The sequence below is a fragment of the Triticum dicoccoides genome, chromosome 1B (genome assembly GCF_002162155.2).
Source record: "Triticum dicoccoides isolate Atlit2015 ecotype Zavitan chromosome 1B, WEW_v2.0, whole genome shotgun sequence".
Taxonomy (NCBI): Eukaryota; Viridiplantae; Streptophyta; class Magnoliopsida; order Poales; family Poaceae; genus Triticum; species Triticum dicoccoides.
The window spans coordinates 564,184,056-564,201,585 of record NC_041381.1 but is presented as its reverse complement, the minus strand read 5'-3'; positions in this window follow the sequence as shown (position 1 = coordinate 564,201,585).

The following is a 17,530-nucleotide window of genomic DNA, read 5'->3' as shown; positions in this document are numbered from 1 at the left end:
GGATGGCAAGCCCATAAAGGACATCATCTTCTCCCTCAATGAGCAAATCAACTTCCTCCATAGCCAGATCAGCGACCTTAAAAGCCAAGTCTTTGAATATGAGGCCAGGTTTAAAGCTATGAGTTTGGCTACCAGTTGCAGGATCCGGGAGACTCACTCCTCCTCTTATGATGGTGAGCCTCTGCCGTGGAAACCCGAGGACGAGAAACATTATACTTAATCACCACCATCTTATTCATACCACCAAAATAAAACTGAGTATTGGCTATGGGCACTCTCCTTGGCTTCCGCCAAGCTTGGGGGAGGTGCCCCAGTATCATATCAATCTCCACTAACTTTTGCCTTTACTTTCTTAGTTAGATCAATGGTTATCTTTTGCTATTAGATGAATAAAATTTTAGTCCAATCTTTCTTTTTGTGAGTTTGCTTAGTGATCAATCCTTGTAATCTTGTGCGAGATATAGTAAAGTTTAGTTTGAATTTTGCCTTCTTTACTTTCTTGTTGCAATAAAAAGAAAGGAACTAAAAAGAAAAGGATCATATGCTAATCTTATGGTAAGTGATGACATTACACAAGGAAAAGTATAAGTAGAAAACTTTATTGTAGATTGAAAAACATAGCATTGGTCAATGATGAAACACATGAAAGAATTAATAAGGGAAGAGAAGATTTAGATATAAATATACTATCATGGAAATCTTTTATGATTGTGAGCACCCATCAAAATATTATATGCCAAAATTATTGACGTTGGACAAGGAAGACAACTTAATGATTTAGGTTTGTTCAGATTCACATAGAAGTTATATTGTCATAGATCCTTCAACATGTGGTGCTTGCCCCTATCTTTGCTAGCCAAAAACTCCGCACTAAGTAGAGATACTACTTGTGCATCCAAAACCCTTAAACCCTATCTTGTTTGAGAGTCCACCATACCTACCTATGGATTGAGTAAGATCCTTCAAGTAAGTTGTCATCGGTGCAAAAAGGGCAAAAACAATTGTTATAAAAATGTGAGATCATTTAGTGTAAGGGAAAATTGAGCGTTGTACGAACTTCTGATGGTGAAGAATTAAAGCGAAAGACTGCATAATAAAGGTTGCCATCACAAGGGGTAATATAACGTGACATTCTCTTGCACTAAGGGGTTAAGCATACAAACAAAAGCGCATGGCAACCTCTGCTTCCCTCTGCGAAGGGCCTATCTTTTACTTTCATGTATTTATTTTCATGCAAGAGTCAAAGTTTTCCTCTCTATTCCTTTTATTTTTCTCCTTTGGCAAGCATCATGTGGTAGGAAAGATCTAGGCACACATGTCTTGTTGAGTATGGGTGGCCTAAGTTATTATTGTTGACATCACCCTTCATGTGAGTGTGTTGAGAGGCGAAACTATAAGCCCCTATCTTTCTTTGTGTCCGGTTGAAACGTTTTACTCATGTGTATGCGGTGAGTGTTAAGAATCATAGAAGACTAAATGATGGTTTAGTATGTGGACTTGCCTAAAGGCTATATGTGACCCTTCCTGAAAAGATGATGAATTATAGTTGCAAAGTTGACTAAGAACATAGTTTGCCGGTTTCCAACAGAGTTTATACTTTATACTTCGATGTTGTGATGAAGTGTCACTTGTTCATGACAAGTCTATGATACAAGTTCTATGATAAAAGTTGTATATTAAAGTTTGTTGTTGTTATAATAAGTCACATGATGCTGATATGTCCGTATTTTTGTTTTTATCGACACCTCACTCTCTCTCTAAGCATGTGGACATATTTTTCGATTTCGGTTTTCGCTTGAGGAGAAGCAAGATCTAAGCTTGGCGGAGTTGATACGACCATTTTGCATCATGTTTTCTTACTGTTATTTATGTTGTTTTATTGTATAATAATGCTTTTTGGAGTAATTCTAATGCCTTTTCTCTCATAATATGCAAGGTAGAATTTCGACAGCTGGAAATCTGGACCTGAAAAAGGTACGTCAAGCTACCTATTCTTTACAACTCCAAATGAGTTGAAACTTCTCGAGGAATTTTTATGAAATATTTAATAAATATTGGAGCAAATAAGTGCTAGAGGAGGGCCACCAGGTGGGCACAACCCACCTGGGCGGGCCAGGAGGCCCAAGCGCACCCTGGTGGGTGCTTCCCTCCTCGGCCCACCTCCGGTGCCCATCTTTTGGTATATGAGTCATTTTGACCTAGAAAAAATAAGCAGAGGACATACGGGACAAAGCGCCGCCGCTTCGAGGTGGGACTTGGGCAGAAGCACTTTTTCCCTCCGACGGAGCGATTCCGCCGAGGGAACTTCCCTCCCGGAGGGGGAAATCATCATAATCATCATCACCAACAACTCTCCCATCTTGGGGAGGGATATCTTCATCAACATATTCACAGCACCAACTCGTCTCAAACCCTAGTTCATTTCTTATGTTCAATCTTTGTATCAAAACTATAGATCGATGCTTGTGGGTGACTAGTAGTGTTGATTACATCTTGTAGCTGATTACTATATGGTTTATTTGGTGGAAGATTATATGTTCAGATCCATTATGCTATTTAATACCCCTCTGATCTTGAGCATGTTTATAATTTGTGAGTAGTCACTTTCGTTCTTGAGGTCACGGGAGAAATCATGTTGCAAGTAATCATGTGAACTTGATATGTGTTCAATATTTTGATGATATGTATGTTGACATTCTCTTAGTGGTGTCATGTGAACGTCGACTACATGACACTTCACCATATTTGGGCCTAAGGGAACGCATTGTGGAGTAGTTATTAGATGGTGGGTTGCGAGAGTGACAGAAGCTTCAACCCCAGTGTATGCGCTATTCCGTAAGGGACCGATTGGATCCAAAAGTTTAATGCTATGGTAAGAATTTATTCTTAATACTTTTCTCGTAGTTTTGGATGCTTTTGAGAGGGTTAATCATAAGTAGGAGGTGTTCAAATAAGAACAGCACCTAAGCACCGCTCCACCCACATATCAAATTATCAAAGTACCGAACACGAATTAAGCCAACATGATGAAAGTGACTAGATGAAATTCCCGTGTACCCTCAAGAACACTTCACTTATCATAAGAAACCGTTTTGGCCTGTCCTTTTCCTCAAAAGGATTGGGCTACCTTGCTGCACTTTTGTTACTACTTGCATTAGTTGCTCGTTACAAATTATCTTGCTATCAAACTACTCCGCTACTTACAATTTTAGCACTTGCAGACAATACCTTGCTGAAAACCACTTGTCATTTCCTTCGGCTCCTTGTTGGGTTCGACACTCTTACTTACCGAAAAGTCTACAATTGACCCCATATAATTGTGGGTCATCAGTACACCTTCTATCACAGATCCGAAGGCAAGATCTTTGTTGCCAAGAATGGAACCTTTCTAGAGAAAGAGTTTCTCTCGAAACAAGTGAGTCGGAGGAAGACAGACGGTGATGGTAGATTTACTATCTACAAATCTCAAATTGTCGCAAAAGGTTTTCGACAAGTTCAAGGTGTTGACTACGATGAGATTTTCTCACTCATATCGATGCATAAGTCTATCCGATTCATGTTAGCAATTGCCGCATTTTATGAAATCTGGCAAATGGATATCAAAATTGCATTCCTTAATGGATTTATTAAAAAAGAGTTGTATATGATGCAAACATAAGGTTTTGTCAATCCTAAAGGTGCTAACAAAATGTGCAAGCTCCAGCGATCCATATATGGACTGGTGCAAGCATCTCAGAGTTGGAATATATGCTTTGATGAGTTGATCAAAGCACATAGTTTTATACAGACTTGCGGTGAAGCCTGTATTTACAAGAAAGTGAGTGGGAACACTACAACCTTTCTGATAAGTATATGTGAATGACATACTGTTGATCGGAAATGATGTATAATTTTCTGGAAAGCATAAAGGAGTGTTTGAAAGGAGTTTTTCAAAGAAAGACCTCGGTGAAGCTGCTTACATATTGGGCATCAAGATCTATAGAGATAGATCAAGATGCTTGATAAGATTTTTCAATGAGTACATACCTTGACAAGATTTTGAAGTAGTTCAAAATGGAACAGTCAAAGAAGGAGTTCTTTCCTGTGTTACAAGGTGTAAAGTTGAGTAAGACTCAAAACCCGACCACAGCAGAAAATATAAAGAGAATAAAAGTCATTCCCTATGCCTCAGACATAGGTTCTATAAAGTATGCTATGTTGTATACAAGACTTATTGTGTACCTTATCATGAGTTTGGCAAAGGGGTACGATAGTGATCCAAGAGTGGGTCACTAGACAGCGGTCAAAGTTATCCTTAGTTACCCAAGAGGACTAAGGAAATATTTATTGGGTATGGAGGTGATAAAGAGTTCGTCGTAAAGAGTTACATCGATGCAAGCTTTTACACCGATCCGGATGACTCTAAGTCTCAATCTGGATACATATTGAAAGTGGGAGCAATTAGCTAGAGTATCTCCATGCAGAGCATTTTAGACATAGAAAATTTGCAAAATACATACGGCTCTGAATATGGCAGACCCGTTGACTACACTTCTCTCACAAGCAGAACATGATCACACCTTAGTACTCATTGGGTGTTAATCACATAGTGATGTGAACTAGATTATTGACTCTAGTAAACCCTTTGGTTGTTGGTCACATGGCGATGTGAACTATGGGTGTTAATCACATAGAGATGTGAACTATTGGTGTTAAATCACATGGCGATGTGAACTAGATTATTGACTCTAGTGCAAGGGGGACACTGAAGGAAATATGCCCTAGAGGTAATAATAAAGTTGTTATTTTACATCTCGTTATATCATGATAAATATCTATTATTCATGCTAGAATTGTATTAACCGGAAACTTGATACATGTGTGGATACATAGACAAAACACCGTGTCCCTAGTATGCCTCTACTTGACTAGCTCGTTGATCAAAGATGGTTAAGTTTCCTAGCCATGGACATGTGTTGTCATTTGATGAATGGGATCACATCATTAGGAGAATGATGTGATGGACAAGACCCATCTGTTAGCATAGCATAAACGATCGTTAAGTTTTATTGCTACTGCTTTCTTCATGTCAAATACATATTCCTCCGATTATGAGATTATGCAACTCTTGGACACCAGAGGAATACCTTGTGTGCTATCAAATGTCACAATGTAACTGGTGATAATAAAGATGCTCTGCAGGTATCTCCAAAGGTGTTTCTTGGGTTGGCATAGATCAAGATTAGGATTTTTCACTCTGAGTATCGGAGAGGTATCACTGGGCCCTCTCGGTAATGCACATCATATGAAGCCTTGCAAGCAATGTGACTAATGAGTTAGTTGCAGGATGTTGCATTACGGAACGAGTAAAGGGACTTGCCGACAAAGATATTGAACTAGGTATGAAGATACCGATGATTGAATCTCGGGCAAGTAAAATACCGATAACAAAGGGAATAACATATGTTGTCATTGCGGTTCGACCGATAAAGATCTTCGTAGAATATGTGGGAACCAATGCTACCTCTTGAGCATGCGTTGTTTTTTCCCTTGAAGAGGAAAGGGTGATGCAGCATAGTAGCGTAAGTATTTCTCTCGGTTTTTGGGAACCAAGGTATCAATCCAGTAGGAGGCTCCACGCAAGTCCCTCGTACCTACACAAACAAACAAGAACCTCGCAACCAACACGATAAAGGGGTTGTCAGTCCCTTCACGGCCACTTGCGAAAGTGAGATCTGATAGAGATAATATGATAAGATAAATATTTTTAGTATTTTTATGATATAGATTGAAAAGTAAAGATTGTAAAATAAAGTAGATTGGAAACTTATATGATAGAGAATAGACCCGGGGTCCATATGTTTCACTAGTGGCTTCTCTCAAGATAGCATAATTATTACGCTGGGTGAACAAATTACTGTCGAGCAATTGATAGAAAAGTGCATAGTTATGAGAATATCTAGGCATGATCATGTATATAAGCATCACGTCCGCGACAAGTAGACCAACTCCTGCCTACATCTACTACTATTACTCCACACATCGACCGCTATCCAGCATGCATCTAGAGTATTAAGTTCATAAGAACAGAGTAACGCATTAAGCAAGATGGCACGATATAGAGGGATAAACTCAACCAATATGATACAAACCCCATCTTTTTATCCTCGATGGCAACAATACAATATGTGCCTTGCTGCCCCTGCTGTCACTGGGAAAGGACACCGCAAGATTGAACCCAAAGCTAAGCACTTCTACCATTGCAAGAAAGATCAATCTAGTAGGCCAAACTAAACTGATAATTCGAAGAGACTTGCAAAGATAACTAATCATACATAAAAGAATTCAGAGGAGATTCAAATATTTCTCATAGATAAACTTGATCATAAACCCACAATTCATCGGATCTCGACAAACACACCGCAAAAAGAGTTACATCCAATAGATCTCCAAGAAGATCGAGGAGAACTTTGTATTGAGATTCAAAGAGAGAGAAGAAGCCATCTAGCTAATAACTATGGACCCAAAGGTCTATGGTAAACTACTCACAACTCATCGGAGAGGCCTTGGTGATGATGTAGAGGCCCTCTATGATTGATTCCCCCTCCGGCGAAGCGCCGGAAAAGGCTCCAAGATGGGATCTCACGGGTACAGAAGGTTGCGGCGGCGGAAATAGTTTTTCGTGGTGCTCCTGGATGTTTTCGGGGTACGTAGGTATATATAGGCGAAAGAAGTCGGTCAGGGGAGCCACGAGGGGCCCATGAGGTAGGGGGCCCCCCTAGGGCGCGCCTTGCACCCTCATGGCCGCCTCGGCTGCTTCTTGACGTCCACTCAAAGTCTCCTGGATTGCGTTTGTTCCAAAAAGATCGCTCCCGAAGGTTTCACTCCGTTTGGACTCCGTTTGATATTCCTTTTCTACGAAACACTGAAATAGGCAAAAAAAAATAGCAGTTCGGGCTGGGCCTTCGGTTAGTAGGTTAGTCCCAAAAATGAAATAAAAGTGTATATTAAAGCCCATAAACATCCAAAACGGGTAATATAATAGCATGGAAGAATCAAAAATTATAGATACGTTGGAGATGTATCAAGCATCCCCAAGCTTAATTCCTGCTCGTCCTTGAGTAGGTAAATGATAAAAACAGAATTTTTGATGAATTTTTGATGTGGAATGCTACCTAGCATATTTCTCAATGTAATTTTCTTTATTGTGGCATGAATGTTCAGATCCAAATGATTCAAAGTAAAAGTTCATATTGACATAAGAATAGTAATACTTCAAGCATACTAACAAAGCAATCATGTCTTCTCAAAATAACATGGCTAAAGAACGTTATCCCTACAAAATCATATAGTCTGGCTATGCTCTATCCTCATCACACAAAATATTTAAATCATGCACAACCCCGATGACGATCCAAGCAATTGTTTCATACTTTCATGTTCTCATACTTTTTTCAACTTTCACGTAATACATGAGCGTGAGCCATGGACATAGCACTATATGTGGAATAGAATGGTGGTGGTGGAGAAGACAAAAAAGGAGAAGATAGTCTCACATCAACTAGGCGTATCAACGGGCTATGGAGATGCCCATTAATAGATATCAATGTGAGTGAGTAGGGATTGCCATGCAACGGATGCACTAGAGCTATAAGTGTATGAAAGCGTAACAAAAGAAACTAAGTGGTTGTGCATCCAACTTGCTTGCTCACGAAGACCTAGGGCATTTTGAGGAAGCCCATCATTGGAATATACAAGCCAAGTTCTATAATGTAAAATTCCCACTAGTATATGAAAGTGACAACATAGGAGACTTTCTATCATGAAGATCATGGTGCTACTTTGAAGCACAAGTGTGGAAAAGGGATAGTAACATTGTCCCTTCTCTCATTTTCTCTCTTTTTTTGGTGGGCTTCTTTGGCCTCTTTTTTTATTTGGGATTCTTTGGCCTCTTTTTTTTATTTGGGCTTCTTTGGCCTCTTTTATTTTTCATAAAGTCCGGAGTCTCATCCCGACTTGTGTGGGAATGATGGTCTCCATCATCCATTCCTCACTTGGGACAATGTTCTAATAATGAAGATCATCACACTTTTATTTACTTAGAACTCAAGAACTACAACTCAATACTTAGAACAAAATATGACTCTAGGATGCCTCCGGCGCTGTACCGGGATATGCAATGAATCAAGAGTGACATGTATGAAAGAATTATCAAGGTGGCCTTGCCACGAATACAATGTCAACTACATGATCATGCAAAAGCAATATGACAATGATGGAGCGTGTCATAATAAACGGAACGGTGGAAAGTTGCATGGCAATATATCTCGGAATGGCTATGGAAATGCCATAATAGGTAGGTATGGTGGCTATTTTGAGGAAGGTATATGGTGGGTGTATGGTACCGGCGAAAGTTGTGCGGCACAAGAGAGGCTAGCAATGGTGGAAGGGTGAGAGTGCATATAATCCATGGACTTAACATTAGTCATAAAGAACTCATATACTTATTGCAAAAATCTACAAGTTATTGAAACAAAGTACTACGCGCATGCTCCTAGGGGGATACATTGGTAGGAAAAGACCATCGCTCGTCCCCGACCGCCACTCATAAGGAAGACAATCAAAAAATAAATCATGCTCCAACTTCATCACATAACGGTTCACCATATGTGCATGCTACGGGAATCACAAACTTCAAAACAAGTATTCCTCAAATTCACAATTACTCCACTATCATGACTCTAATATTACCACCTTTATATCTCAAAACAATCATCAAGCATCAACTTGATCATAGTATTCAATTCACTTCCTATGATAGTTTTTATTATACCCAACTTGGATGCTGGACCAATTTTATAACCATAGCAAATACCATGATGTTCTAAAAGACTCTCAAAATAATATAAGTGAAGAATGAGAGATCAATAATTTCTACAAAATAAAACCACCGTCGTGCTCTAAAAATATATAAGTGAAGCACTAGAGCAAAACTATCTAGCTCAAAAGATATAAGTGAAGCACATAGAGTATTCAAATAAATTCCGATTCATGTGTGTCTCTCCCAAAAGGTGTGTACAGCAAGGATGATTGTGTTAAACTCAAAAACAAAGACTCATATCATACAAGACGCTCCAAGGAAAACGCATATCATGTGGTGAATAAAAATATAGCTCCAAGTAAAGTTACCGATAGACGAAGACGAAAGAGGGGATGCCTTTTGGGGCATCCCCAAGCTTAGGCTTTTGGTTGTCCTTGAATTATCTTGGGGTGCCATGGGCATCCCCAAGCTTAGGCTCTTGCCACTCCTTATTCCATAGTCCATCAAATCTTTACCCAAAACTTGAAAACTTCACAACACAAAACTCAACAGGAAATCTCATGAGCTCCGTTAGTGCAAGAAAGAAAAACCACCACTTAAGGTACTGTAATGAACTCATCCTTTATTTATATTGGTGTTAAACCTACTTTATTCCAACTTCTCTATGGTTCATACCCCCCCCCACGATACTAGCCATACATTCATTAAAATAAGCAAACAACACACGAAAAACAGAATCTGTCAAAAACAGAACAGTCTGTAGTAATATGTAACTTTCGAATACTTCTGGAACTCTACAAATCCTATCAAAATAGGAAGTCCTATGAAATTTGTATATTGATCTACTGCAAAAAGAATCAACTCAAAAGCACGTTTCTGTGATTTATTAGATGTTTTCTCGTGCGCGTAAAAGTTTCTGTTTTTCAGCAAGATCAAATTAACTTTCACCCAAGATGATCCTATAGGTTCTACTTGGCATAAACACTAATTAAAACATAAAACCACATATAAACATAGGCTAGATGAATTATTTATTACTAAACAGAAACAAAAAATCAAGGAACAAAAATAAAATTGGATTGCCTCCCAACAAGCGCTATCGTTTAACGCCCCTAGCTAGGCATAAAAGCGAGAATAGATCTATGTTTTGCCATCTTTGGTATTCAATTCATAAGTGGCTCTCATAATAGATTCATAAAGTAATTTGATTTTCTTTCTATGAAAATGTTCCATGCCTTTCCTTAATGGAAACTGGAATCTAATATTTCCTTCCTTCATATCAATAATTGCACCAATCGTTCTAAGGAAATGTCTACCAAGAATAACATGACATGAAAGATAGCACTCTATATAAAGAACGATAAAATCTACGGGCACATAATTCCTATTTGCAACAATAAGAACATCATTAATCCTTCCCATAGGTTTCTTAATGGTGGAATCCGCAAGGTGCAAGTTTAAAGAGCAATCATCAAATTCACGAAAACCTAGCATATCACATAAAGTTTTTGGAATCGTGGAAACACTAGCACCCAAATCACACAAAGCATAACATTCATGATCTTTTATTTTAATTTTAATAGTAGGTTCCCACTCATCATAAAGTTTTCTAGGGATAGAAACGTCTAATTCAAGTTTTTCTTCATAAGATTGCATCAAAGCATCAACGATATGTTTAGTAAAAGCTTTGTTTTGGCTATAAGCATGAGAAGAATTCAACACGGATTGCAATATGGAAATACAATCTATTAAAGAACAATTGTCATAATTAAATTCCTTGAAATACAGAGTAGTGGGTTCATTGCTATGTAAAGTTTTGATCTCTCCAATCCCACTTTTACCAATTTTAGCATCAATATAAAAAAACTCCAAATCATTGGGACACCTTTTAACTAAAGTTGACTCATCTCCAGTCCCATCATTATTAAGATTCATATTGAAAAAAAATTAATAGGGGACACATCAATCACTTTTAGATCTTCATCATTATTATCATGAAAATTAGAAGAACACGCTCTTATAAAGCAATCTTTCTTAGCACGCATTCTAGCGGTTCTTTCTTTGCACTCATCAATGGAAATTCCCATGGATTTGAGAGACTCATTGATATCATGCTTAGGTGGAATAGATCTAAGTTTCAAAGAAGCAACATCAAGAGAAATTCTATCCATGTTCCTAGCCAATTCATCAATCTTAGGAAATTTTTCTTCAAGCAAAGCATTGAAATTCTTTTTAGAGATCATAAATTCTTTAACACTAATCTCAAAATCAGAGGGAATATTATTAAAATTTCCATAAGATTTGTTGTAGGAATTACCATAATTATTAGAGGAATTACTAGGAAACGGCCTAGGATTAAGGTTTCCTCTATACGCATTGTTACCAAAATTATTCCTACCAACAAAATTCACATCCATAGATTCATTATTATTCTCAATAAAAGTAGACAAAGTCATATCATTAGGATCAATAGGATCACTCTTAGTAGCAAACAATTTCATAACTTCATCCATCTTTCCACTCAAAACATTAATTTCTTCTATTGCATGAACCTTTTTACTAGTGGATCTTTCGGTGTGCCATTGAGAAAATTAACCATAATATTATCTAGGAGCTTAGTAGCTTCTCCTAAAGTGATTTCCATAAAAGTACCTCCCGCGGCCGAATCTAAAAGATTTCTAGAAGCAAAATTCAATCCAGCATAAAAAAATTGTATGATCATCCATAAATTCAAACCATGTGCAGGGCAATTACGTATCATTAATTTCATCATTTCCCAAGATTGTGCAACATGCTCATGATCAAGCTGCTTAAAACTCATAATATCATTTCTAAGAGAGATGATCTTAGCGGGTGGAAAATACTTAGAGATAAAAGCATCTTTGCACTTATTCCATGAATCAATACTATTTTTAGGCAAAGATGAAAACCAAGTTTTAGCACGATCTCTAAGAGAAAACGGAAATAACTTCAATTTAACAATATCATTACCAATGTCTTTCTTATTTTGCATATCACACAAATCAACAAAGTTGTTTAGATGAGTAGCGGCATCTTCACTAGGAAGGATGGAGAATTGATCTTTCATAACAAGATTCAACAAAGCAACATTGATTTCACAAGATTCAACATCATTAAGAGGAGCAATCAGGGTGCTAAGGAAATCATTATTATTGGTATTGGAAAAGTCACACAATTTAGTATTATCTTGAGCCATTATGACAAGCAATACAACACACAAGCACACAAGAGACAAGCGAAAGAGAGGCGAACGGAGAAGAGAGGGCGAATAAAATGGCAAGGGTGGAGTGGTGGAGATGAAAATGAGAGGCAAATGGCAAATAATGTAATGCGAGGGAGATGAGTTTGTGATGGGTACTTGGTATGTCTTGACTTGAGCGAAGACCTCCCCGGCAACGGTGCCAGAAATCCTTCTGGCTACCTATTGAGCATGTGTTGGTTTTTCCCTTGAAGATGAAAGGGTGATGCAGCAAAGTAGCGCAAGTATTTTCCTCAGTTTTTGAGAACCAAGGTATCAATCCAGTAGGAGGCTCCACGCAAGTCCCTCATACCTACACAAACAAACAAGAACCTCGCAACCAACGCGATAAAAGGGTTGTCAATCCCTTCACAGCCACTTGCGAAAGTGAGATCTGATAGAGATAATATGATAAGATAAATATTTTTGGTATTTTTATGATATAGATTGAAAAGTAAAGATTGCAAAATAAAGTAGATTGGAAACTTATATGATAGAGAATAGACCCGGGGGGCATAGGTTTCACTAGTCGCTTCTCTCAACATAGCATAATTATTACGGTGGGTGAACAAATTACTGTCGAGAAATTGATAGAAAAGTGCATAGTTATGAGAATATCTAGGCATGATCATGTATATAGGCATCATGTCCGCGACAAGTAGACTGACTCCTGCCTGCATCTACTACTATTAATCCACACATCCACCGCTATCCAGCATGCATCTAGAGTATTAAGTTCATAAGAACAGAGTAACACATTAAGCAAGATGACATGATGTAGAGGGATAAACTCAAGCAATATGATATAAACCCCATCTTTTTATCCTCGATGGCAACAATACAATACGTGCCTTGCTGCCCCTGCTGTCACTGGGAAAGGACACCGCAAGATTGAACCCAAAGCTAAGCACTTCTCCCATTGCAAGAAAGATCAATCTAGTAGGCCAAACCAAACTGATAATTCAAAGAGACTTGCAAAGATAACTAATCATACATAAAAGAATTCAGAGGAGATTCAAATATTTCTCATAGATAAACTTTATCATAAACCCACAATTCATCGGATCTCGACAAACACACCGCAAAAAGAGTTACACCGAATAGATCTCCAAGAAGATCGAGGAGAACTTTCTATTGAGATTCAAAGAGAGAGAAGAAGCCATCTAGCTAATAACTATGGACCCGAAGGTCTGTGGTAAACTACTCACAACTCATCGGAGAGGCCTTGGTGATGATGTAGAGGCCCTCCATGATCGATTCCCTCTCCGACGGAGCACCGGAAAAGGCTCCAAGATGGGATCTCATGGGTACAGAAGGTTGCGGTGGCAGAAATAGTTTTTCGTGGTGCTCCTAGATGTTTTCGGGGTACGTAGGTATATATAGGCGAAAGAAGTCGGTCGGGGGAGCCATGAGGGGCCCATGAGGCAGGGGGCACCCCCCTAGGGCGCGCCTTGCACCCTCGTGGCCGCCTCGGCTGCTTCTTGACGTCCACTCCAAGTCTCCTGGATTGTGTTTGTTCCAAAAAGATCGCTCCCGAAGGTTTCATTCTATTTGGACTCCGTTTGATATCCCTTTTCTGTGAAACACTGAAATAGGCAAAAAAAATAGCAATTCGGGATGGGCCTCCGGTTAGTAGGTTAGTCCCAAAAATGATATAAAAGTGTATAGTATAGCCCATAAACATCCAAAACAGGTAATATAATAGCATGGAACAATAAAAAATTATAGATATGTTGGAGACGTATCAACCAATATGATCATTCAGGTTCTGCTATTGGTTATTGACCGGAGAGGTGTCTCGGTCATGTATACATAGTTCTCGAACCCGTAGGGTCCGCACGCTTAACGTTCGATGACGATTTGTATTATATGAGTTATGTGTTTTGGTGACCGAAGGTTGTTCTGAGTCTTGGATGAGATCACAAACATGACGGGGAGTCCTGAAATGGTCGAGAGGTAAAGATTCATATATAGGACGATGATATTCGGACACCAGAAATGTTCCGGGGGTACCGGGTACATATCGGGTCACCGGAAAGGGTTCCGGGCACCCCTCGGCAAAGATATGTGCCTATTGGGCCAAGAGGGGAAACGTAGCAGCCGACATGGGCTGCTGCGCCCCACTTGTTAGCCGAATAGGAAGGGGAAGGGAAAAGGGGAAGAGAGAAGGAAGGAGAGGCAATTCGCCCCCCCCCCTTCCTTCCCTCCTCTCTTCCCCTTCCTTCCCTCTCCGGAAAATGTTGTAAGGAGGGAGGCGAATTGGACTAGGCCCCCAAGTAGGATTCCTCCTACTTGGGGTGCCCTAGGGCTGTTCCCCTCCCCCTCCCACCTATATATACGTGGGGAGGGGGCGCCTAGAACACACATCAAACATTGTTAGCCATGTGCGGCGCCCCCCTCCATAGTTTACGCCTCCGGTCATATTCTCGTGGTGCTTAGGCGAAGCCCTGCATGGATCACGTCACCATCACCGTCACCACGCTGTTGTGCTGACGGAACTCATCTACTCCTTCGACCCTCTGCTGGATCAAGAGCTCAAGGGACTTCATCACGCTGAAGGTGTGCAGAACTCGAAGGTGCCGTATGTTCGGTACTCGATCGGTCGGAACGAGAAGACGTTCGACTACATCAGCCGTGTTAAGTAAATGCTTCCACTTTCGGTCTACGAGGGTACATGGACACACTCTCCCCCTCTCGTTGCTATGCATCTCCTAGATAGATCTTGCGTGAGCGTAGGAATTTTTGTTGAAATTGCATGCTACGTCTGCCAACAGTCTCATCATATGATTTTATGATCATGATGAGTTATTATACCATTGGGTGAAAGAAACACGGATTAGATTCAAGTGGATGGATCCAAAGTGACCAAGTTGAAAGAAACACGGATTAGATTCAAGTGGACGGATCCAAAGTGATCAAGTTGTCAACTTGGTCACTTTGGATCCATCCACTTGAATTCTAATCCGTGTTTCTTTCACCCAATGGTATAATAACTCATCATGATCATAATAATAAATCATCATCATCATCATCATCATCATCATATTAACAACTTATTATCATAATACATCATAGTCATATGACAACTCCTCATCATCATCATTATCGTCTATGTGTCATATAACAACTTGGTCACTAGTTATCATCATTATAGTCATAATCAACACTAACTAATTGTTCTTAATACCTAGGACCTACTCCTCTCTCCTAGGTAATTAAAATAGCATAAAACAGTAAGCCGGTCCATCTCCATAATGGAGAATGGAGATACACCTATCTTCAACTTGTGGCTTGCGCACATTCATGTTGTCTCCAATTAGTTGCATGTGCGCATTCATTATTTTACTCCATTCTTTGATATTGAGCCTTCGATCATTTAAAGAAATTGAGTATGCACTGTAGTAAGACTTCGAATGAGTTGGTCATAAGCTAACCATATGCATATGACCTTCGGTAAACATCATGTCAGGCACAACCTCCTTTAGGAGCCTCTATTGAAGAACATAATAGTAACATATATAGTTAGCAATGTAGTTTACTTAAGAAGAATGTATGCAATGAAGTTACCATCATTAACAAAACTTACCAAGTTTTGGCAATGAAGTTACCATCATGCAACTCATGGACTAGTGGCACGTACCCACTAAAATTTGGACTGATAGACTGATTGGTTTTAAAGGCCTCAACATCATATATGAATGAGAAAAGATATCCTTTTTCCTCACAATTAAGCTGAGAGCCATAGCTATAGTATGTCTTGTCTACAACCTTCTGAGTATTTCTTGAAGATAAGAAATAAGCTGACAATTATAAATAAACAAGTTTAGTAGCGATGAACACCAAATATTTTTAAATTAACAATATAAATTACTTAACTTAAAAAATTAGTTTGGCAACCCATATTTAGGCAAAAAAAAGGAGGCATATCCACATCGACCCAGATGTCGATATTATTTTGAATATCATCATCTTCGGGACAAATATCAAATGTTATTTGCATATTCTCCTCAAATCCATATGCCTTGCAGAGAGCTTCCCTATTAGATCATCTGAAATGGGAGTGATTAACCGCATTGTATAGCTTAACCCGAAACGCGTAACCATGTTTAGTCCTTAGGTGAGCCCTCCTCGTCTCCATATTCTCAAAGTCTTCGAAACCGAGCTTCTGCAAGACATACGGTCTTGCATGGCACGGGATGTACTAGTCGAATTGTTTTTTTTTTTGGAAATTACACGTTGAAGCAAAGAAGCACAAGTGATGATTCATTACGATGAAATGCTTGTCATTGTGTACTGTACAAACATCGAAGGTCTCTTCCAGCTTCACGGTCAAAACCTATCATTTCGCATGTGAGGCTCCCTATCGCACAAACCTCGGTCATCGTAGCAGTACTTGCACTCTGGGATCCTATCATCATCCAAGAACTAACATAAAAAATGGAGCACTCGATATTTCCTACTTTCTAGCACAAGTCATGCCAAAATTCACGAACACATGCTAGTACTAGACAACACTACTCCACATATCATGAGTTGACTTTCGGTCTGTCGAGTCTTCCTTGAAAACAACTCTCATAGCACGTGGTGTATATGGTGGGCACTCCCTCTCTGATATATTTCGACCATCGGTGACGATCGCTCCTCCCTTCGTCCCCGAGTGCATTAGACCAAAATGTCTAGCACACGGGAAAGAACGAGAAGCGACCCCCACAACAATAGTTGGGATTCTTCACCCTCTCTCATATATGGTGGACACTCCTTCACTAATTTTTCGACCGTCGGTGATGGTCGCTACTCCTCCTTCCCCTAGTGCATAACAAAGGTCTAGCACAAGGAGAAAATGGAGAAGCGACTGCCACGACAACAGTCGGCATCCTTCCTACAAGAACAGACCGAAAGTCACACAAGGAGCATTGACAAAATGAAAGTCAAACCGTTACATATATGGAGCAATTTATTTTCTATTCTATTACTATAATTTATTTTTTAGTCTATTACTGAATTTTCTATTCTATTACTAGTTATAATCTCTACCAACTAAGTGTCCAATACACTAGTACACAACACTAGATAAACATGTTTACCCGCTATAGACGAAGGCATCAACTACATATCACAAGTATAAATCTCCATCATATTTGAGCAACACTAGTACACAACAATAGAAATACATGTTTACTCATTTCATTAGGTCTCTCTCTCTCTCTCTCTCTCTCTCTCTCTCTCTCTCTCTCTCTCTCTCTCTCTCTCTCTCTCTCTCTCTCTCTCGCTCGCTCGCTCGCTCGCTCGCTCGCTCAAAATTCACTAGGCATCAGCTACATCCAAACCTATGAACAAAATTAGTAAACTTTTGAAAGTTTCTATGCCTAAATTAGTACTATTTTTTTATAACGAAACTACTAACATTTTCTATAACAACACTATACCTCAACATTCATAGTACTTTCTATAACGAAACTACTCAAATTTTC